Source organism: Lactuca saligna, chromosome 4 (genome assembly GCF_052625555.1).
Source record: "Lactuca saligna cultivar CGN05327 chromosome 4, ASM5262555v1, whole genome shotgun sequence".
Taxonomy (NCBI): domain Eukaryota; kingdom Viridiplantae; phylum Streptophyta; class Magnoliopsida; order Asterales; family Asteraceae; genus Lactuca; species Lactuca saligna.
The window spans coordinates 188267610-188292911 of record NC_136420.1 but is presented as its reverse complement, the minus strand read 5'-3'; the positions used below and the strand labels follow the sequence as shown (position 1 = coordinate 188292911).

Below are 25302 nucleotides of genomic sequence, written 5' to 3'. Positions count from 1 at the left end.
TACAAAACTACGTTTGTTATTTCCATGCCAAGTGAGTAACATTCCTAGTTCCATTTATACGTTCATTAGCAAAATACTTTTATTCTTTTCTACTAAATCATTGTATTTTCAAAAAGAAATATTAAACAAGAAACAAATTATATACATTCTACACAAGTAGCAAAAATATACATTATAAATTTGGATCATGATAGTTTGGGACAAAAATTGAGACATAATGTGATCGTAATGAGAAGTTTTAGCCCAACATGTGCCTAGCCCAAAGAGACTTTTGGTGTATTTTTGGAGGGCAAAATGGGAAAAACAAGAAAGGAGATATAGGTAGTTTGTTAGAGGAGAGCGAACAAAGGAATAAAACAAAATGGAGCTAACTAGTGACGTAAGATTCCATAGATTGTTTTGGCTCTAGCACTATCTGCATAGAGAGAGGAGATTTCACGCGTACAATTTTCTGTTCATTATTCAATAGTTGATTAATAACAGAGTTCTTCAGAAAGCGAGGTGTCTTCTGATGAGACAAAACCATGAAGTTCGAAGGATCAATTTCAGACATCTCTGTGATTATCATGGATTCCGTAATTAACAATTACAATTGTCTTTCCTTTCGCGTTAAAGGTAGTGTGAGTTCTTAGTTAAATTCTTTGGTATTTGAAATGCGACAAAATGATATGGTGCTAAGAATGAACTGGTCAAAATTTTTGCCCAATTCCAGTGTTCTATTATTAGTTAAGATTGTTTCTATGTTATTTCGTATCTTTTTATCATTATAACCCCATAGTTTCATGAGTTGTATATTCAGTCCTTCGAGTTCTAACATGTTTTGAAACAGTAATCAACAATCCTAGTGTAAAAAATCATGAATAAAGCTCTTTACTGAATGCGTAAAGATAATAATATATTTGAAATAAGAAACGCTGTCATTGTGTAGATCTTGTTACTTAAGTAGGCATATTATTTTCGAAAAATCCATCCAATTTCAACGTTCTACCTTTATTTTTTAAATACCAAAATTGCCATTGGAAATTTAGGGTTCCCTGTATATCGGAAAAACCAGGTAGAAAATAATAATAATAACAAAAGCAGTCGATTATACGAATAGATAAATAGCAAAAAAATTAATCAAAACGTTGGCAATGTTCTAACCTTTTGAGTCCAGTTCATTACCCCAAAAGATAAACAAATTAAGAGCTGAAAAACAGTTGTAATTCTTTGAAAGATTGTAGGGACATCAGAATGCATTGATAAGAGCATTAGATCTTAGAATGCCAGAATATCAGTACCCTTTCATTTCGGCAACGTACAGCACTCAATCCACTATCATCAAGCGAATGAGAGACTCTAAATTGTTGCCTGATCAGTATACAGCAATACTATAAACAACTTAAATCTACTTTTCAAACAAAAAACCAATGAAAAATTGAGAGAAAAAGAAAGCCTCAGAAAGTGGATGCGAGTACTAATCAAAGGAGGATCTCAAAGAGAACCCTTTCAGATGGTACGGACAATACATCATACATCATCGGCAGTTTATCAGTGACTTTGATGTTCACATACGAAATAAAGATAGAGAAAAAGGAAATAGAAGAAAAAAAAAAAAGATGCATCGACGAGTGGTAGGTTGAAGGATGGCGTCGGCTCTATTGTGTTTGATATGAGAGAAGGGGATTTTGCACTTTATAGAGAGAATGAAACCCTAATTATCACTATCCCACCAAAATTACCAAACCAGGGCTTCACGTTTTCAGGATGTTGATTTTAAACCCTTTCAATTTTAGAATTTTACAATAGATAATTACTAAAAAAATATATTATTTTTTTTTTAAATGTTGGGTTTAACTATCAATTTTTAATAAATTTTTTAAAACCACCAAGTTTCGGTAAAAAGTTTGAATGCAACCATTAGTTTGGTTAGTTATGAAAAAACAACAACCATTGTTACTTATAACTAGTTTGGTTAATTATGAAAAAACAACTACGTTTTTACCAAAAGTTTGTTTTTACCACGAATTTATAAGTAGTTTTTTAGCCATAACAAAATTTTGTGGGCTTTTAGTGCAAATACAAGTCATAGCGATCATGATAAACTTTTATTTAAAAATGGATAGTTTTTTTAAACACAAATGAAAATATGATGATTAAACTAAAAAAATTTAAAAAAATATAATGATTTTTTCTAATCAACCCTTTTACAAGTCATTACAAATGATGTAAGAGTGTAGAGTTCTAAACCATGTAGGGATAATTAAAAAAATGGTTACATTACATGAATGATACCTATGGTTTGGGGTAGTATGCGCGTCTAGTCCTTAATCTTTTTATTTAACTCAGACGGTCTCTAAGATGTATATTTGTTATGCGTTTGGTCCCTGCCAGACCTAAAAGTGACTATATTGCCCTTCTTAATTCCTTTTAATTTAATAATTAATTATTTCTTATTTATTTGTGAAAAATGTATTTAATAAAAAACGTGGGACAACATACACCCCCTTCCCCCATTCGTCTTCCTCGACCAAATCATTTCACTCCCTCCACCTCCTCTTCTTAGGGAGCATTTTCATACAAGATCAATAACCAGGAACCCTAACATCGATGATACTACTCTTATTAGTGATGAAGATGGAAGAGGGGGATGTTAGGGAGTTTGATAAGCTTTAACACCGACGTCGTATATGAGACTTATGTCTAATCGATCAGATTCCAAAACCCACCTTGTCTTCAGCTGTTGTCGATAACCCCCTTTCTTCTTCGATCATTGTACCGTCGACCTTCACTGATTTCTTCATTCCAAAAACGCCACATACAAGCCTACTTCCATCCTGTCACACTCCAAAACCATGAACGGCGGAAACGTTCTGGGGCGGAGGACGTCATGTACAGTATCACAACAATGAAAAGTAGTAAACAAGCAACAACATCATCCATTGCATTAATAATATAATTATTATACAAGTGTGTTTTGTCAAAATATAATAGACACTAAAGCATAAAGCAAAATGAAAGATGAGTCTTGAACAAGCTCCATCTTTTCTAAACCTTGCATCGGTACCTGTCTATTGATGACCTGAGGATACAAGTTATTTTGAAAGAGAGTATCAGCTTTAAAGTTGGTGAGATCATAAGTATTTTAGTTTCTTAATTTGTATGTAAGTATTTGTATGTATATGAACTGTAAGCATTGAAAATGTATCAGAATTGTAAGTATAAAAATGTTTGTAAAACAATTGTAAACGTTTGAAAAACCCTAGAAATCCTTATGATTCCTACTACTATAAAAAGGAGACTTCTACCAAGACCTAACTGTTCTGAATGTAATCTTCTACCAAGACCTAACTGCTCTGAATGTAGTCTTCTACTTCTACCAAGACCTAACTGCTCTGAATGTAGCCTTCTACCAAGACCCGACTGTTATGAATGTAGCATTAGTAGGTAACTAACAATGTTAACTGAAGACATCCGTAGATGTACATTTACCTCTGTTGCTAACAGCTGGGTATAGGAATAGTTAGTCCCTTAAAGTATACCTGTAATGGTATCAACCGTTGACATCCGTGGATGTGCTTTTACCTCTGTAGCTAACAGAGATTCTAGGAATGGTTAATCCCGCAACGTATCCTTTAGTACCAGGATATTAAATCCAATCTATCTCGTCGATTATGTGATTGAATCACAAGGTAAAGATAAGAATGAGGATTATATAACATAATCTATGCATATAAAATGTACTAGTAATTCGTGTAAGTGTACTCATGTAAATGTATCTATGAAAATGTATTGTAATGTTATGCGTGTGCTAGTTGTAATGTGTTCTCTCTCTGTCTAGCATGTATAGTAATGTACTGTGTGTACTAGCTGTAATGTGTGTTCTCTCTCTATCTAGCATGTATAGTAATGTATTGTGTGTACTAGCTATAATATGTGTTCTCTATCTATCTAGCATGTATTGACTCATTGTATGATATTGTGTTTTAGTAATAGTTCTAGTATCTTCCTAAACTACCCCTATGGTAGTTTACTAGTAATCTAACTGGTACGTATGGACATGGATGTATACCCTTGCTACCCAAGGGCATTGGATAAACAGGAAGGACCTTTATGACTATATATGTACACATAATATATAATTAATATTTAAACGACCTTCGGACGGGTACCCGATATCCCACCAGACCACATCTCAAGCGCAAAAAGGAAATAGGGTGGATAGCCTTCCTAAGTCTTTTGAACATTCCTTATATAAATATACATATATAGGCATGCAATTTATAATATAAAATCATGAAGTAAGTTTTGTAAAACCTCTTAACATAATTATTATCTAAGAAAAGCTCGACGTGATGTCAATCTATAAAACGTTTTGAAGGCATGGGTTTGATAAGACAGTTTAGTAATAAGAAACATTTTTTTGAAACACAATTGTAAATAAGTTTGAAATGTAGCATACAGAGTAAAATGTACAGTGTACTAAGGAGTTTTAAACACATAAAGTGTTTATAAAAAACATTTGAAGTAAATTGTTTGGTAAAACGGCTAATGAGTAGCCAATCATTTGAATGTTGCTTACTAATCACATGTGAATGATATAGTAACTAGCATGATTCTACTTGTATCCCCCCGCATAAAACATTTATAACACAGTTAAAACACTGATTAAGGGGTATGAACTCACCTGTAGCAAGTGGATCGGTAGGAAGTGTCGGATAAGTGCTTTGTGTCAAGTGAAGACTTAGACACGCACAAAGATCCTAATAACATATAAGGATATATGTATATAAACAATGAGTCTTTAAACAACTAATAAACAAAGTCAAGACACTCTAAGGCATGACAAACAATTTGTATAAAGTGTTATAGGTGCTAATGAGTGCATTTAAGTGTTGGTAGGGCAAAACTAGTGTGTTTGGAGTCCAAGGGTAAACTCCCTTGGAGTTTACGGTTTTGGTTGTCAAGACCTAGGGAGTTTACGGCAGTAAACTCTAGAGTTTACGGTCGTAAGCTCTAGTCCTAGTGACCAAGTGATGTTTTGTGGTTTAGTAAACCTAATAAAACATTTCTACTAAGTGGTTTGGCCTTTGGAATGGACTAGGGCAACAAAACACCTCCTTTGAGGAGTTTACGCCCTTATGGCATTTTCCTTTGGGTTTAAAATCGTAAACCCTTATGGAGAAGTGTATAGCCATGTTTTCAAGTCCTTGACACAATTAGGTAAGTGTATAAACTAGTTTCTAAGCCTAAGGAAGGAAAATGACCGACTTAATCACACTTTAGGGTGTTTACGGTTTTAGGAGATCCCCAAACCGTAAACACCTATAGTTGTTGATATTGGACATTTTTCAAGGCTTAAGCACAATAAGGAAGGGTTTAAACATGTTAAGGGTGGTTTATACATCAACTAGGACTTAGATTAGGGACTTAGGCACACTTTGGTGCCATTTATGGTGTTTACGGTTTTGGGAGATCCCTAAACCGTAAACACATATAAATGTTGGATTTTTGTGCTTTTTGTGTGATACACTCATCAAGGATGGATCTAGACTAGTCCCTAAGGTATTGTGAAGCATTTAGAAACCCTAAAGCACCCTAAGGCACTATATTTGGTGTTTACGGTTTTGGGAGCCTCCCAAAATCGTGAACACCTTGTTCTTGGTGTTCTTGGGACTTTTCCTTGGTATAAACATGTATATCAAGCTTAAATTGACTCTAGGATAGAAGTACTTACATAGAGGAAGCTTGAAATGAACTTTAAGTCCAAGAACACTTAGTGTGTGTTCTTGGTGTTCTTGGTGTTTTGGAAAATCTAAACAAAAATCGGAAATGAATGGATGAATAGATGCATAAACACTAGATTAAGTGTTTTACTAACTTGAAATGGTTAGAACACTTACAAGATTGAAGATTTGGAATTAAATCTTGGATGATACTTGAGAGGATATTTTGGAGTTTACTCTTTCGACATTTGGGGAGTAAACACAAATGACTAACTTTTGGGGGAGTAAACTCATACATAGGTATGAGTTAACGGTTTTGGGTGATTTATCAACCCAAAACATAAAAGTTTGGTCGGGAATTTCTAAGACGCGAAACATTTGCGGTTTTTAAAATTCAAAACCCGAGACGACACTTTCTTTCACCTGTTCGTTTAAAAATAATATTAAAATAATCAAACGAACTTTATATTTCCTAAAAATAAGAAATAATGACATTGACTTATGATACGAAGTGCTTTACTTTTAGGGTTTTACCGAATGAAAATTTCGGGTTGTCACACATCCATCGACAAACCTACAAAACCCATCGATGGATCCCTTTCTATACTTTACCCTGTCGTCGGAAGTAATCGCGGTAATCGGTAATGATGATTGACAAATATCGATTTGAAATTCTCAATAACCTTAAGTTCGATTTCCAAATCTTTTTTAACACCCAAAAATTAAACCTGATGAAAATAAATTCAAAAACCGACGAGAACGAAAGAAGTTAGACGATTACCATTTCGATTTCGTTGGTCTTCTTCTCAGATGGGTTTCATCACATGTTCTTTTTTCACATAGAAGAAAAATCGATTGGATTCATCATCGATCTTCTACGTTTATGTAACGTCTAAAAAATCACAACAAATTTAAACTTTTCAAAACAACCCATTTACTAAAAGAAGTGTTTACATAACCATTGTTTTCAAAACATTATTCAAAAGCAGAGTCTCCCAAGATCAACAACATAAAATCAGGATATGTACGGTTAAGCATTCACTTTGCCACGGTCCTCTGAAGTACCTGAAACAATACTAAAACTGTAAGCCAACACTTAGTGAGTTTACTTTACAGTACCACCACATAAACATAACAAACAATCATGAAAACACGAGCAATCAATCTGACTGGACCGCCTCGCAGGGCCTACAACCTATCTTGACCGCTCCACGAGCAGCCGGCCTGATCGGACCACCTCACATGGCCTACAACCTATCTGAACCGCTCTACGAGCCGTCGACTTGTGGGCACCGCCTCGCATGGCCTACATCATATTTGGTTGTCCTCGGGTGTCTTGGCCTACAACACAAAGCAGGATCGCCTCAACCCAAACCAACATGTCAACATATGCAACAAACAAATATGAACACAAACCGGCAAATACAGATAATCATATTGATTTAACGGATCGTAACAGCGTAACTGTAACACCTAGTTTCGAATCGTTTCATTATTCGGGGTCTTGACCCGAAGATCAGTTAGCATAAGTTTTCGGGCCTTGAGGAAAGAGAGAATTAGAACCTTTTTGAGTGTGGGTATTATAGATTAAGTGATCCGGAAGTTCAATTTGTATTTTAGAGCCCAAGGGTATATCGGTAATGTGTCAGTTCAGGGCTTTATGGATTTTGGATTGTAATTCCAAAAGTTGTAAGGAAAAGGTGAGTTGATATAAGTGTAGAGCTTCTTATTACCTTTTCGTGGATATAAAAAACATCGAAATCGGACGTAGAACGAAGAAGTTATGGGCTCCGGAAGTTTGGTGGTTTAAGAGCTAAGCTTAGTACGCTAGGCGTACAAGGAAGTACGTTGGACGAACTAGGAAAACGAATCGCAGGCAACTTATGGAGTACACTGGGCGTACTGAGAGTACGCGGGGCGTAATCCAGCCAGATGAAATCCGTAATTTTTAGGGTCTTTTCCCTATTTAAACAACTTATATAATTTTGGATCATCTTATTGATCAACCTCCACCATCCTAAACCCTAATCTCGACCCTTAGTCGCCTCCTTAGTGTCCTTGAGCTATTGTGAAGGATCTTAGTGTCTTTTTGTGCCGTTTGAAGAGATATAAGGTTATTGAAGATTCATCTATTGGAGTGAAGCTTAATAGATCTAGATTCATCATCATCTTTGCAAGCTATTTGAGGTATAAAGTTCTCTACTTGATGGTTTATTATGCTAGATATAGTTTTAGGATCTTGTTTGTGCATTTTTGGGTCGTTTTAGCTAAAGTTGAGCTTTTGATCTACTCTATAATACATGGATGTTAGATCTTAGCTCCATAGGGGTCCCTTGTTCATAAAAATGCAAGCTTTATGAAAGATATTGGTCCATGCATATGTTAAGAGCCTTATTAAGCTTCTTTTTTAGTGTTGGGTCCTATTAAGTCATGCATGGGTGTAAAGTTGTCCACTTTACGTATTAAGTTACCCTTTAGAAGTAGATTTTGGAGTTTGGCTTAAGGTCTTTAACCGAATAAGTGCTTAATGGAGTAGTTTGGTAATCTGGGAAGTACGATGGGTGCGTAATGGCCTCGGAAGGAGTACGCTAAACACACAAGCTGAGTACGCAGGTGGGCTTTTGGGCTTGACGTTCACGGATTTGGGCCATGCTTTGGACTTTTAGGGTTTGGGCCATTAGACTTCTGACTTTGGCATTTTCCAGTATATTGCGCTTTCTTGGAATAAGCCCATGATGGGTTTTGGGCCTAATTTGGAAATTGGGCCATACCGGGCTTTTTGTTGCTATTGGTTTGGGCTTTGGAATTTGGGCTAAGTGGGGAAAGGGTAAAATGGACTTTTACCCTATGTATTGGACAATCAGACTAGGTTTTCAGCTATGGGTTGTGGACCAATTATTTATTTGGTATTATTTGATGTTGTTAGCGTGGGAATTTTTTGGACCAGCGGTCCGAGCTTTTATCTAAGATATTCAGAAGCTTAAGGTGAATCTTCTCACTATATCCTTGGCCCGAAGGCACCAATGTTGGCTCATTACTTGGTATGTGGAATGCTAGTTGTCTTTGTGATGCTTGCATGAAAGACCAGGATTTGGCCCCTGACAATTGTATGAGAGACATGGATTTAGCCATTGGCAGTTGTAAGAAAGACCAGGATCTAGCCCCTGACACCTGTACGTTAGATCGGGATTTAGCCCTCGACACCGCAAGGAAAGACCATGGGGTAGCCCTTGACACTTTTATGTATGGTATGTGGTATTTTAGGGAAACTCACTAAGCTTTGTACTTATGATTTATTGTTTATGGTTTCAGATACTTCCGGTAGAAAAGGTAAGGGCCCGACGTGTCTGTACCACATCCACACATGTTTCCGCAATGTGACGATTTTCTGATGACTATTTTATTATAAACTACTTTTGAATGTTAAATAAAAGATAATTGGTGTTTTGGTAATTAAAAATGAAATTTTTACCTCATAATGTTGGGTCGTTACAATAGCATCATATGGTACCAGGATATCAATCCAATGGGCCAACCTTGGTGCCTTCGATCATAAGTACAGTGAGGAAAACTCACCTCACAATCTGCCTAAAAGTTGAATGATAAACTGCTCCAAATACTGGCTCCACATGTCACAAATTCAACAGACAAAGATCAAGGCTCGACTATAGCTCAAACTACCCTTAAGTCAAACTTGGTCAACCTTGGACAAAGTCAAAGTCAAATGGGTCAATAAGTCAACTCAGACTGCGTACGCCTAGCGTACTCGTCACATACATCCCGCGTACTCGTGATCCAGATCAGGCTTCTAACAACGTGTGACATCCCCAAAATCTCGGCCAGAAAAGACCGATTTTCATTTATGCTTTTAAAATAAATTCAGAGTAAATCCTTTTGAATTGAAAGAGTTGCGGAATTTGTTTCCAAAAATAAAACATGATAAAACAATGTTTACCAAAGCATTTCATAAAAGAAATGTATTTTCATTATATAATCAAAACTTGGGGTGTCATGTTCCGATACAGACCAATAAGCATAAACGATAACATTACAAGTCATTCAACAAATATATACATATACAGACTTGTAAACAAAACAACTTCACGGTTCATCCATCTTACGCCCTTGCGCCACTTCCTGTAATACAAATAAAACTGAGTGGGTCAGGCTTGGGAGCCTAGTGAGCATATAGGGTTTTCAACCCACAATAAATAATTAAATTAATTATTATCAACCAACAATAACCCAGTTACCCATTCCCATTATTCTCACTTTATGTCCCTAAAATAACTAACACAAGGGACCTAATCTAAGAATATTTTCATCGGGGTGACAACACATGCTGCGGGGGTTCCTCAACAATATAAGTCAAATAAGGCAACCATGAGGGGGATGGAATACAGCGAATGAACACCCAAGTTCATTAACACCTACAGGTTATGAGCCTGCTAGCGTTCCACTAGGCTGTCTAGAAAACTCCGTGGTCGTCATCTAAATTCCGCTAGATGATTGGATCAAAACAACAACGAGGCCTCTCATCTGTTTATTACACACCAACTATCTACCCATGTTCTACCCACCATATTAGTAGATAAAAACATACATTTTTATACATATTTTCAAAACCTATATAGCATGCTTGATCAATACATTTTCCATATAACAGATGAGGCACCCACACATAACACGTATTTCATATAGAAATAATCAGATCTGTAAGATAGAAGAAAGTGAATATACATTCACACACATAACAATAAAATATACACATAACACGTATCTCGTATAAAATACTTCATAATTATACATTAGGAGAAAGTAACAACACACTCACACATATAAACAACAATATACTTAGTACACTCAAATCATACTTGTATTATTATCGTGTTTATGAAAGGTAGTATGCACTCACTTGATCAGAAGATGATCAGACAGTACTACGACTTGCAAAAGTAGTAATCCTCAGCAGATCTGGAAGATCTCTACAAAAATCGAACTTCTCACGGGTAGAGCTTCGGCTCGGAAACCGCACTTCTCGGGATCTTCGGGATCTCGGGACTTGCTTCGGGACTCAGGAATATTACCGGGGATTCAGGGTATTTCTGGCACGCAAAACTATGCAAAACGGGAGAGAGAAGGGAGAAAAATGGCAAAGGAGCCGGATGCCCTCGCATCCTATTTATAGGAGGCTGGGAGCCTCAATTACGCGGGGCGTACAGCAGTACGCGGGGCGTACTGCTCCGAGTTCATCATGGCGTTCGTCATCCGAAGTCCTCGAGTGCGAGTGTCGACACTCTTCGCTGTACGCGGGGCGTACTCCGGATGAGCCCGGTGACTCGCCTTCGGATAAGGCCGGATTTAATAATTAAATTTAATTATTAATTATTTAATAAATTTCGAAAATTCATATATTCTTCATACGAACTCCGTTTTTGACGTTCTTTATATCCATGCGAAGGTGAGACTACGCTCTACAACTTTCGTTTAGACTCTGTCGGCTAATTTTAAATTTATTTTTATTATTTATTTTTAATAGGCCGGGACAGAAAATTTCGTTATAAATTCATAACTTATTCGTTTGACGTCCGTTCTCGCCTAACTTTTTATCGCTTTGATACTAACAACGAGATCTTCGAATCTCATTTAGATCACTAAGGCTAAATATCGCTCTAACGTAAATTGCACTTTTTACGTCATTCAGCATTGCCGGTTCTGTCGCGAAACTTCGACATATCATAACTTCTTCGTTGTAACTCGGATTTCGGCATTCTTTATATCTTCGGAAACCTTGTTTCAACTACTACAACATTATCTAAAGATATCAAGTTTATGTTACACTTAAATTTTGACGCTTATTTTTATTCTTAATTAATCAAACCACATAATTAAGCAATTAATCACAAAACACATAATACTCAAATAATACACTTCTATTATTTCAAAACGGGTTACAGAGGTTAACCTAGACTATTACATTGCTAAAAATGGCAAGCCCAGAAACACAGGCGTTACAATTCTCCCCACCTTAGGATGATTCCGTCCCCGGAATCACACCTCAACAAACAAATGCGGATAGCGACCCATCATCTTACTCTCCGTCTCCCAGGTGAGATTCGGAGCATTCGTGTGTTTCCATCGGACAAGCACTAACTCGACCATCTTGTGTCGCAACTTCTTAGTCTTTTGGTCAACAATTGTCTCTGGTTCTTCAATCAACCTTTTGTTCTCATCGATTCTCAACTCCGAAGGTGGAATCATGTCGGGAACTTCCCCCGTGAACTTCCATAAATAACACACATGAAAAGTGTTATGAATTCCATTCAGTTCTTCTGGTAGTTCGAGCTTTTAAGCTTGGTTCCCAATCCTCTGAAGAACTTTAAACGGTCCAATAAACCTTGGACTCAACTTTCCCCTTTTACCAAATCTTATAAGTCCCTTCCACGGCGAGACTTTAAGTAAAACAGAATCCCCAACTTCAAAAGTCATCGGTCTTCGCTTTTTGTCAGCATAGCTCTTTTGACGATCCTGAGCCGCTAACATTATTTCCCTAATTATTTTCAACTTTTCGGCAGTTTGATGAACCATCTCCGGTCCCATAAACTGCTTTTCCCCAGCCTCAAGCCAACAAGACGGCGTACGACACTTTTGTCCATACAAAGCTTGGTAAGGTGCCATCTTAATGCTCGAGTGAAAACTATTGTTATAGGAAAATTTTACCAATGGTAAATGTTTATCCCAATTACCTAGGAATTCCAAGGTACATGCTCTCAGCATATCTTCAAGTGTTTGTATCTTTCTTTCACTCTGACCATCAGTCTGCAGATGGTAAGCTGTACTTAAACATAACTTGGTACCCATTTCCTCTTGTAGACTTTTCCAAACCCTTGAGGTGAAACGACTATCACGATCCGACACAATTGTTAGCGGAACAACGTGAAGTCTCAGAATTTCTTTCACATAAGAATTCACAAGCTTTTCCATAGACCATTTCTCCCTGGTTGCTATGAAATGCGCACTCTTAGTGAATCGATCGACGACCACCCAAATCATGTCGTAACCATTCTTTGTTCTGGGCAGTTTAGTGACAAAATCCATAGCAATGTCTTCCCACTTACCCATAGGCACAGGTAAAGGTTCTAAACTCCTATACGTTTTATGATGTTGTGTCTTGACTCTCGCACAAGTCACACACTCGGCCACATACTTTGCAACATCAAGCTTCATCGTCGGCCACCAGTAGTAGGGTTTTAGGTCCCTATACATTTTTGTGCTACCGGGATGAATCAAGTACATGGTTTTGTGAGCTTCTTCCATCAGAAGATCTCTGATTCCTCCTATCTTAGGTATCCAAATCCGATCTTGGAACACCTTTAGTCCGTGACTGTTTACACCGAACACCAACGTTTTGCCCAAACGTTCCTCCTTTCGGTCATTCTTCTTAGAAGCTTCCTCTTGAGCTTTCTTTATACCTTCCACAATGGTCGAGACAACTTCAATTCTAAACGCTCTTGGCCTTTTCCTTTCAAGATTGACTTTCCGACTGAGAGCATCAGCAACTACATTAGCTTTACCGGGATGGTAAAGCATCTCACAGTCGTAGTCCTCGAGTAATTCCAGCCAGCGTCGTTGCCTCAAATTCAATTCCTTCTGATTAAAGAGATATTGGAGACTCTTATGATCAGTGAAAAGTTTGCACTTCGTGCCATAAAGGTAATGCCTACATATCTTCAGAGCGAAAACTACTGCTGCCAACTCCAAATCATGAGTCGGGTAGTTCTTTTCATGCTCCTTCACCTGTCGAGACGCATATGCTATCACTTTTTCTCTTTGGGTTAAAACACAACCCAATCCACCACCAAACGCATCGCTATAAACAGCGAAGTCTTCAACTCCATCGGGTAGAGATAGAATTGGTGCCTCACATAACCTCTTCTTTAGCTTTCGAATGCTTCTTTATGCTTATCACTCCAAGCATAAGTAGCTCCTTTGTGGGTCAAAGCTGTCAACAGACTAGCAATCGAAGAAAAACCTTGGATAAACCTTCGTTAATATCCAACTAATCCTAAACAGCTTCAGATCTCCGTGGGACTTTTCGGTAGTTCCCACTTCATTACAGCTTCAATCTTCGCTGGATCAACCATTATCCCTTCTTGGTTGACCACGTGACCCAAGAATTGGACTTCACAAATCCAAAAATCACATTTGGAGAACTTAGCATACAACTTCTCCTTCTTCAAGACTTCTAACACTTCTCGCAAGTGTCTGCCATGTTCCTCCTGGCTTTTCGAGTAACTCAGAATGTCGTCTATGAACACTATCACAGATTTATCAAGGAACGGATTACAAACTCTGTTCATTAAATCCATGAATGATGCCGGAGCATTGGTTAGTCCAAACGACATAACCAAAAACTCGTAGTGTCCATATCTAGTTCTGAATGCGGTCTTCTCGATATATTGCTCTCTTACTTTTAGCTGATGATATCCTAACCTTAGATCGATCTTCGAGAAATAGCTCGAACCTTGTAATTGATCAAACAGGTCATCAATCCTTGGCAACGGATATCTATTCTTTATTGTTGCCTTGTTCAGCTCTTTTTAATCAATGCACATTCTCATACTTCCATTTTTCTTCTTCACGAATAACACCGGAGCTCCCCAGGGTGATGAACTAGGTCTAATTAAACCTTTGTCCAATAAATCCTGAAGTTGCATCATCAATTCCTTCATCTTCGCCGGTGCTAATCGATAAGGTGCTTTTGCAATTGGCGTTGTTCCTGGTAACAATTCAATTCTGAACTCCACTTGTCTATCAGGTGGTAATCCAGGAAGATCTTTGGGAAATACTTCCGGATAATCACACACCACTGGAATACTCTGCATCACCTTCTTTTCCTTCTTAGCATCAATCACGAATGCTAAATATGATGTACATCCCTTGGTCAAACACTTTCTGGATTTCATTAGGGAAATGATTCCAGAATTCACTCGACGTTTGTCCCCATACACCATAAACGAATCTTTTCCAGGCAGGTTTACTTTAACTATCTTCTTCTTGCATAAAATTTCGGCATCATTGGTGCTGAGCCAATCCATTCCCAACACGATGTCGGAACCGTTAAGTTCGATAGGTAATAATTCTTCGTGAAACTTATTCCCATTAAGGTCGATTAAGATGTTTTTTCATACGATGGCTAACAGGTACAAACTTGCCACTAGCAACTTTGACTAATAAAGCATTATCTAGTCTATCAACAGGCAAAGCTAGTTTTCTACCAAATTCATGCGATATAAAGGAGTAGTTGGCTCCAGAATCAAATAAAATTTGGGCAGGCAATGTGTTTACAAGAATGGTACCTGAAGCGACATCAACTTCATCTTTCGTAGCTTCCAGTCTCATCTGGAATGCTCTCGCCTTTGGCTTTGGTGGAATGTTGGGCTTAGCTACCTCCTTCTTCTTGAGACAGTCTTTCAAAATGTGCCCCTCTTCATTACAATCAAAACACATCCTTTTGTTGTTCGGACATTCATTGGCAAAATGTCCAACCTTCCCACACTTGTAGCAGGTTACATCCTCGCTACATTTCCCAAAGTGCTTTTTCTTACACTTATCACACCACTTTGCTTCGCCTCCTTTTCCTCCACTAAACTTTTTCGAATCAAATTTCGAAAATTTGCTTTTCTTACCGGAACCAGATGTTCCCTCAAACTTTCTCTTCTCACCAACCTCAGTCTTGTTGGTGGTTCTCCCCTTAATCATGTTCTCAACAGACTTGGCAGCCCAAATAGCTGCCTCTAGAGTATGTGCCTGACGTACTGGCACCTTGTACTCCCATGGGAGTCCCTTCGCATACCGGTCCACCTTTGTCAGCTCGTCTGGAACGATACGCAAGGCAAACTCCATCTTATCGGTGAAGTTATTGGTGTATTCATCAACTGACATGCTGCCTTTCGTCAATGTCAGAAACTTGTTCTCTAGTTCCAACAGATTTTGAGCCGAGCAGAACTTGCGCTTGAACTGCACCAAGAACTCTGCCCATGTCAATTGCAGTGGCTCATTTGGGCTTAAAGTCTTCCCTATAGTGTTCCACCAACGAACGGCTCCACCTCGGAACTGACATACTGCATAGATAGTCTGCAACTTGCCTCTGCAGCCACAAGTCATGAAGGCCAATTCCATTTCTGAGATCCAATCCATAACTCCAATCGGATCCTCCTTTCCATTGAAGGTCGATGGTTTGCAAGTTAGAAAGTCCTTGTACTTGTATCCCATTCCATCATTCCTTCCATCATGGTTGTCTCGCCTAACTATCGGTGGGTTGGCTTGACCAATAGACCCACTGAAGTTTCCACCTTTCGAGTGCCCTTCATTTAATTCAGGCTCTTCCACACGAATTGACAGTTCTTCACGATTCTGTTGAAGCAACTGTCTAGTTTCATCCATATGACAATCTAACATTGTTTGAATCATCATTTGCACTCCAACCATGGTTATTGGCTCAGGTGCTGCTGCTACGACAGGTCTTTGTTCAATCACTGGTTGTTGATTCCTGTTTTCATCAGCATTTCCAACTCCACTTCTTGTTCTCACCATTTTTGATCTACACACCGAATAAGATGAAATTAGATCCTTATTCACGATAGATATTCAAATCATCCTTTTCACTCCAAAACGTTTACATGCTAGTTCTAATATCATAGACATACACTTAGAATCCTACACACATAAAGTTTCTAGATCCAGTCGGCAACAGACCATACATCCGAACAAATAACATCATATATGACAACATATAACATTTAGCACATAAAGCATTTTAGGCAACTTTCCTAAAATAAACTAGTGCTCGTGTCTAAAATATAACAGACACACATCTCAAAATTCCACTTAGCATTCTAAGTTTAAGTCTATAAATCCTACAAATTCCTAGTTCGCTTAAACTAATGCTCTGATACCAACTGTGACATCCCCAAAATCTCGGCCAGAAAAGACCGATTTTCATTTATGCTTTTAAAATAAATTCAGAGTAAATCCTTTTGAATTGAAAGAGTTGCGGAATTTGTTTCCAAAAATAAAACATGATAAAACAATGTTTACCAAAGCATTTCATAAAAGAAATGTATTTTCATTATATAATCAAAACTCGGGGTGTCATGTTCCGATACAGACCAATAAGCATAAACGATAACATTACAAGTCATTCAACAAATATATACATATACAGACTTGTAAACAAAACAACTTCACGGTTCATCCATCTTACGCCCTTGCGCCACTTCCTGTAATACAAATAAAACTGAGTGGGTCAGGCTTGGGAGCCTGGTGAGCATATAGGGTTTTCAACCCACAATAAATAATTAAATTAATTATTATCAACCAACAATAACCCAGTTACCCATTCCCGTTATTCTCACTTTATGTCCCTAAAATAACTAACACAAGGGACCTAATCTAAGAATATTTTCATCGGGGTGACAACACATGCTGCGGGGGTTCCTCAACAATATAAGTCAAATAAGGCAACCATGAGGGGGATGGAATACAGCGAATGAACACCCAAGTTCATTAACACCTACAGGTTATGAGCTTGCTAGCGTTCCACTAGGCTGTCTAGAAAACTCCGTGGTCGTCATCTAAATTCCGCTAGATGATTGGATCAAAACAACAACGAGGCCTCTCATCTGTTTATTACACACCAACTATCTACCCATGTTCTACCCACCATATTAGTAGATAAAAACATACATTTTTATACATATTTTCAAAACCTGTATAGCATGCTTGATCAATACATTTTTCATATAACAGATGAGGCACCCACACATAACACGTATTTCATATAGAAATAATCAGATCTGTAAGATAGAAGAAAGTGAATATACATTCACACACATAACAACAAAATATACACATAACACGTATCTCGTATAAAATACTTCATAATTATACATTAGGAGAAAGTAACAACACACTCACACATATAAACAACAATATACTTAGTACACTCAAATCATACTTGTATTATTATCGTGTTTATGAAAGGTAGTATACACTCACTTGATCAGAAGATGATCGGACAGTACTACGACTTGCAAAAGTAGTAATCCTCAGCAGATCTGGAAGATCTCTACAAAAATCGAACTTCTCGTGGGTAGAGCTTCGGCTCGGAAACCGCACTTCTCGGGATCGTCGGGATCTCGGGACTTGCTTCGGGACTCGGGAATATTACCAGGGGTTCGGGGTATTTTTGGCACGCAAAACGATGCAAAACGGGTGAGAGAAGGGAGAAAAATGGCAAAGGAGCCGGATGCCCTCGCATCCTATTTATAGGAGGCTGGGAGCCTCAATTACGCGGGGCGTACTGCTCCGAGTTCGTCATGGCGTTCGTCATCCGAAGTCCTCGAGTGCGAGTGTCGACACTCTTCGCTGTATGCGGGGCGTACTCCGGATGAGCCCGGTGACTCGCCTTCGGATAAGGCCGGATTTAATAATTAAATTTAATTATTAATTATTTAATAAATTTCGAAAATTCATATATTCTTCACACGAACTCCGTTTTTGACGTTCTTTATATCCATGCGAAGGTGAGACTACGCTCTACAACTTTCGTTTAGATTCTGTCGGCTAATTTTAACTTTATTTTTATTATTTATTTTTAATAGGCCGGGACAAAAAATTTCGTTTTAAATTCATAACTTCTTCGTTTGACGTCCGTTCTCGCCTAACTTTTTATCGCTTTGATACTAACAACGAGATCTTCGAATCTCATTTAGATCACTAAGGCTAAATATCGCTCTAACATAAATTGCACTTTTTATGTCATTCAGCGTTGTCGGTTCTGTCGCGAAACTTCGACAGATCATAACTTCTTCATTATAACTCGGATTTCGGCATTCTTTATATCTTTGGAAACCTTGTTTCAAGTACTACAACATTATCTAAAGATATCAAGTTTATTTACACTTAAATTTTGACGCTTATTTTTATTCTTAATTAATCAAACCACATAATTAAGCAATTAAGCACAAAACACATAATACTTAAATAATACACTTCTATTATTTCAAAACGGGTTACAGGGATTAACCTAGACTATTACATTGCTAAAAATGGCAAGCCCAGAAACACAGGCGTTACACAGCGTACGTCCAGGTACGCCCAATGTACGTGAGGGCTTAAAATTCCAACTTTTAAGGGCTTAATCTTTTAAGTCATTTCGTCCACATCTCCGGTTTAGTCTTAAAACATATCCCAAACCATAAAGTTTACAACCTTATGGTTTTACATGACTAGAACAAACCCAACATCAAAACCATAACTCTTCTTAACCACCAAAGCTCTTAATGACTTGCATGGAAGAATCTCAGGAGCCAATATTATATTTTTATGACTCAAAATATGGAAAGACGTCCAAAAGGACAACCCAAATGTTCTATATCATGCCATGCACAAGAAAGGTCATATTTGGGGACAAAAGCTCATATTATCAACATTCAAGCTAGATCTAGCAACTTAATCATCAAGGTGGGAACTTTATACCTTCTGGAGATGGAGAATAATGCAAGACTTCCAGATTCACGCTTGCTTTTAGCTTCCAAGCTTCACCACCACCGTATTCTTCCTTTGGAACACACAAAAACACACACTCAAGTTTCAAAATGCAACAATAGGGATAGGGTTTGCAAGAGAAGATGTTTCTAACAATGGAGGTTGGAAAATAGGGTGGGGAAATGGGACTTAAGGTTTAATATATAGTGTCCAAACCCTCAAGATTAAGGTTTTCGCCCATACGGAGTACGCTAGCGTACTCCCAAAATGGCGTTGTTCCATTAAATGCTCCTTACGCCCAACGCATGCGTGTTCTCCCCCACTTGAACTAGACTTCGTCCTTGAAGTCGGACGTCTCGAGCAACTCAGGATAATGCTTCTACATCTACATCTCCGCCTCCGGCTCCCAGGTCCACTTAGAGCATTTCCAATGTTACCACTAAACCTTTACCAACGGTATCTCCTTGTTGCGCAAAATCTTCATCTTACTTTCCACTACCGCTACCGGTCTCTCAACATAATTTAGGCGCTCATCGACCTAAATATCATCCAAGGGGACCACTGCCTCATCGCCTAACACGCACTTTCGCAATTGCGAAACATGAAAAGTGTTGTGGATCTAACTGAGCTCACTCGGCAATTCCAATTGGTAGGGCACCCTGCCTACCTTTGTGATCACTCGAAACAATCCAATATAAAGGGGGTCCAACTTACCCCTCTTCGTGAAGTGTATCACACCCTTCCAAGGTGAGATCTTCAGTAGCACCATATCGTCGACCTGAAATTCCAACTCTGATCGGTGTCGGTCGACATAACTCTTCCGCCGACTTTAAGCTACCTACAATCTCTACCTGATATGTTGGATAAGCTCCATGGTTTGAAGGACTACCTCATTCCTTCCCATGACTTTGTCACCAACTTCCCCCCAACAAACCGGGGCACGACACCTCGAACCATATAGGAGCTCAAAAGGCGGGGCACCAATGCTGGAGTGATAGTTGTTGTTGTATGAGAACTTCGCAAGGGGTAGGAAAGAATCCTAACTCCCACCAAATTCTATAAACACAAGCCCGCAACATATCCTCCAGTGTTTGTATGGTCCGCTCACTTTGGCCTTCAGTTTGTGGATGATAAGCAGTGCTGAAAAGTAACCTCATGCCCAGTTCCTCGTGGAACTTCTGCCAGAATCGGGAGGTGAATCGAACATCTCAGTCTAAAACAATGGAGACCGGAACCCCATGATGAGCAACAATCTCTTGAACATACACATCGACAACTTTTGGCCGAAGAGTGATGTGTTGAAATATTGTTACACCTATTAGTTTTACCAACTATCTAACTAATTATTACGACTTAAGGCAGTGGACCTTGTTGAAAATAATATAGCACAAATAGTTGGGTATCGATGACATGGAACATATTTAATTAACTAATTTAACTACTAAAAATTAAACTAAAATAAGCAAAAGTTTAATTGGGTTTTATCTGATTTTGCAAATTAAAACAAAACTTAATCACTAAACTAACGATTCAATCAATTACTAAAAACACTTCCATTTAGTTCAAATCCACTTCCCCTCTATGGGTAGCTACTAATTTTGAATTATTAATGTTGGTTATCAATTATTATTTTATTAGCAATTCAAGTCCAAATTTACTAATATTTTCACTAATTCATGTAATACTATGTATAGTCATAGATTAGCAAACACAAAATCAGTTATAAGATGTAGAAAAGCTATGTAAGATTAATCAAAATAAACACAATTGTGGTTACAATTTATGTTCTTTAGCACAACTAAATTAGTTACTTTCATTACTTATCTAAGATTGGGTCGATGCTAGCTCTAGCAACTTAATGGCCACTAAACAAGTTCATGTAATTTAATGCTCACTAATCTACACAGAACCTGAATTCAAGCAATTAAAGCATCAAATATTAACATGTTAGGTAGAGATAATCAAACAAAAAATCATAACCAACATTTAAAATCCTTCAATCAATAAACTAAACCATAGAGTTAAAACTTCATCTAGCTAAACGAAAGCTATTAGATTCAGCTACTCATGGTTGATAACACAAACACAAATTCAATAATAAAAGACGTAATCATAGAGTACCAAACTAGAACAATGAATATAATCTTCAATCTCTTGAACTCCAAATAAATCTCCTTCAATGAATGGTTAATTTCTATTTTTCTGAACAATTATTCTCCAGAAATCTCTTTTAAAATCCTCCAAGCCTCCTTCAATCGTGAAAGTTAAGGAATATATATATATATATATATATATATAGGGAATTTTTGCACTTCACGACGTGAACATGGATTTCATGTTGTGTACTTGAGATAAATCCTTATTGGGCAAGGACTCTGACTTCCTGTCCACTTATCTTCTAGAATACTCACTCCATGTCATATAAATGATGGCCACGTCATGATTTGCGCTTTTCGCAGAAATTTTTCTTCTATTAATTCTTCAATCCTCCAAAGTTACACTCCTTGTCAACAATGGTCCTTATTCTTCAAGATTGTTTATGTTGACTGCAAAATATAATTTAATATCATAAGTATCATATATCCTTGCAAATAACCAAAATATTAATAAAAATGTATTAAAATATTGCCTAGAAATGTGTATAAATATGGCAATATCAAAGAGGTCTCCCGAATGGCCAAAAAGTGGGCACTCTTAGTCAATCGATCCACGATGACCCATATAACATCAAAACATTTGGCAGTCTTTGGTAACTTGGTGATAAAATCCATGATGATCTATTCCCACTTCCACATGGGAACCTCTAAAGTCTACAACTTGCCATGTGTCCTCTACTGACCGGCCTTTACCATCTTGCAGGTCAAGCACCCATCTACATACCATACTATCTCCCTCTTCATACACAACCACCGGTAACTTAATCTCAAGTCTCGATGCATCTTGGTGACTCCCAGGTGTATAGAAAAGTTAGAGTTATGAGCTTCCTCCAACAATATCTACATGATCCCACCAGACACTAGAACCCAAACTCGATTGTCAATAAGATATCAAAAACTCTTGTGATCCATGTAAATGGTACAACAAACCTCATATAGATTGTTACATCCCCGAACCGGGATGACAGAAACGTCCTAGGGTGGGTGACTTCATTTTGTAATATCATAACAATTAATTATAAAACAGACATAGCAACCAAACATCATACACTACAGATACCAACATGCATTGTTTACAATTTTGTATTTATTCATGAAATTACATCTAAAAATAACACAATGTATGATATTTCAAAAATACAACAATTATCCAAAATTTGTAGCTGCAAAACCTGCTTACTGTGTCCCCGAGAATACAAGTCATTTTGAAAAGCGTCAACATAGAATGTTGGTGAGTTTATACGTATATTTTTAAGAAAACTTTGTAATAGTTTGTAAAAATCCAGAAAATCCAATATTTTCAGTAAAATTAGTTTGAGAGTCTCGTTCCAAATCATGTATAATTGCATGCATGTTCTTTTGTTTCGTTGTTTGAAATTATATAGAGAAAGTGTTCCCAGAAAATCCTATAGTTTCTGTCATACGAGGAGTTGTGGTCATAAACCCTAAGACCCGAGTGATGAAAATTGTTTACAAAACAGTCGAAAGATAGTTTCATGTTTTGTAAAGAGAATAAAGCGCGTAAAATTTAGCGTAACTTCAAAATATTAATGTTAATCTCTATGTGAGTCGTTACAACCATACTAATGTGACTAAAGAGCCTATCTTGACGTTCTTCAGGCGTCGGTTTCTAATAAGATAATTGTCACCCTAGACTAGCATGTCTAGCTCTAGCGAACAACTCAGGTGTGGGGGTGTCAACTCCGTATAGATCTATACACAATATCCCGCCCTCCCTCTAGGAGACTCTTGTTATAAGTACATGACTTACGATGTATGCTAAATAGGTATAGTGAAGGAGTGTCTCACAAGATCCTTAACAGAATTTACGCAAAATTTGAATCCCACTACTAAATAATATAACCAACGTTTTTAGTGTATAATTACTACTGCAGTTTTATGACACGCAATAATTCTTGTCGTAAATTTACACAGTTTATTTTTCTTGTTTAAAACCTTTATGACAGACGGTTAGGACACGGAACTTTATGTGTCATAAAAGTCTCTTTTTGTGCACCAAATTCGGTAAGTTTATTTATAAATTCTTCTTATAAATATTCAAAAATGGACTAATATAATCATAACATTTTGTGTAAAAATAACATATTAGCTTAGATTTTACACCATAATAATAATAATTTTTACATATCATGACTTTTCCACAATACACATAAAACTAAAAAATTTCATTATATTTTATGTATTTATACAAATTTTGTGGAAATGTGAGTTTCCCATTTTTACTACATTTGTCATAAATAACCCATTTTACCATAATTATCACAAATAACCCATTTTTACCACACTTAACATAAATAACCCATTTTTACAAATGTTTATGGTAAAAATTTATATGTTCAGAAATTTACCCTTTTGGGTGTAAATTTTGATATTTTATCATTTTTCAAACTTTCATAGCCAAAATTTGTTTCAACATTTTCTTGGACATATTTTGTGATTTTTGACAAACATTACATGAAAATCGCTTTCACTTAGCAACTTATTTCATCTTTAGCATATCACCAAAACATGACATTACACCAAGGTAAACTTTGTCCCAACAACTTGAGACTTTACAAAGTCTCGAGTTTGAGGGTATTAGCATGAAAGAATCACATTTCATCACACATATACATACATACACACAAATACATGCATATATACAAAGATTTTACACAAGACTATACTTGTATCCTCCCCCAAAAGAAACAAAACTCGAAAATAAGGGGTATGAAGCTCACCTTGGGGATTTTTCGAAATGTAGAGGAAGACGAGGAAGGATTTCGAGCCTAGCTTGCCTTCTTGAGTATAATTTCGAAAATATGGGTGTTCTAAGGAGTTTAACACTCAAAAAAATGAGTAAATTGAAAGTTCTAAGCACATATATGAAGCAAAAGCACTTGAATCAAACATGGACTTACCAACTTTGTGATCCTTGGATGAAAAATTCTTTGAAGAACACACACTCACACGAAATATTAGAGAGAGATAGGATGAGAGCATGTTGAATGATGCCGAATCAAGAGGGAAGAATGGGAGGAGTGGGGCTTGGATATATGTTGGACAAATGTGCTTAGGCTTGATGCATAATGGTCAATGTTGTGGTGGCAACCTTTTTGTCCACCACATTTCTCCTTTTTTTTCCTTTTTTTGTTTAGATGAGCTAACCGACCCAAGGGGGTCCTCGGCCCAAAATAGTGGCCCAAGAAGAGTAGTTCCGATTTTAGTTTTGGCCCAATAAGGATTCTCAGCACATTAAAGCTTAATAAATGTTTTCGGTACAAAGAGCCCAAAAAAATGATTCTCGGCCCAACTATGGCCCAAAAGAATAATGGGCTTCGAAATTGACTTGGGCCAATGGAGTTTTCAGCCCACTAATGTTCTAGGAAAGTTTTAGCCCAATTAAGGGGTTTTCAGCTCAATTAAGGCCCAAGTATAAGTTTTCGGCCCCATGAAAATCAATTAAGAACTTTTGACCTAATAGGGAGCCCGATGGTGGTTTTCGGCCTTACAAGGCCCATTAGAGCCCAAAAGAGGGTTTTCAGCCAAAAAGGACCAATTAAAGAGGTTATCGACCAAATAGGGCCCAATAAGGAAGACTTGGCCGCCACTTTTCCTTTTCTCTATGGCCGGCCACCACCCTCTTGCTTCTTATACCACCGAGTCGCCACTGTGCCACCGCATGAAGACGGAAACCTCCATCAAACGTCATGGCAGTGGGAGATCGGAAGAAACTCACCTCGGAGCATCATCGTTGCTATCTCTGGTGGAACCCCCCCCTTCGCGTCTCTTTTGTTCCACCACATCCCTGCCGTTTCATTGACCATCATTGCTCGGGACCAATCGCCGCCATCCTTATTCTTCTTCCTTTTCGTTATGTCGCCGATAGC

At 37.6% G+C, this 25302-nt stretch overlaps 1 non-coding gene across 1 annotated transcript; it reads right to left on the bottom strand.

Annotated features, from left to right (window-relative positions):
• Positions 1-1431: 1431 nt before the first annotated feature.
• Positions 1432-1525, bottom strand: LOC145044740 (small nucleolar RNA snoR117). The gene has a single exon (XR_013681683.1). It is a non-coding gene; the product is annotated as a small nucleolar RNA snoR117 (small nucleolar RNA).
• Positions 1526-25302: the final 23777 nt, after the last annotated feature.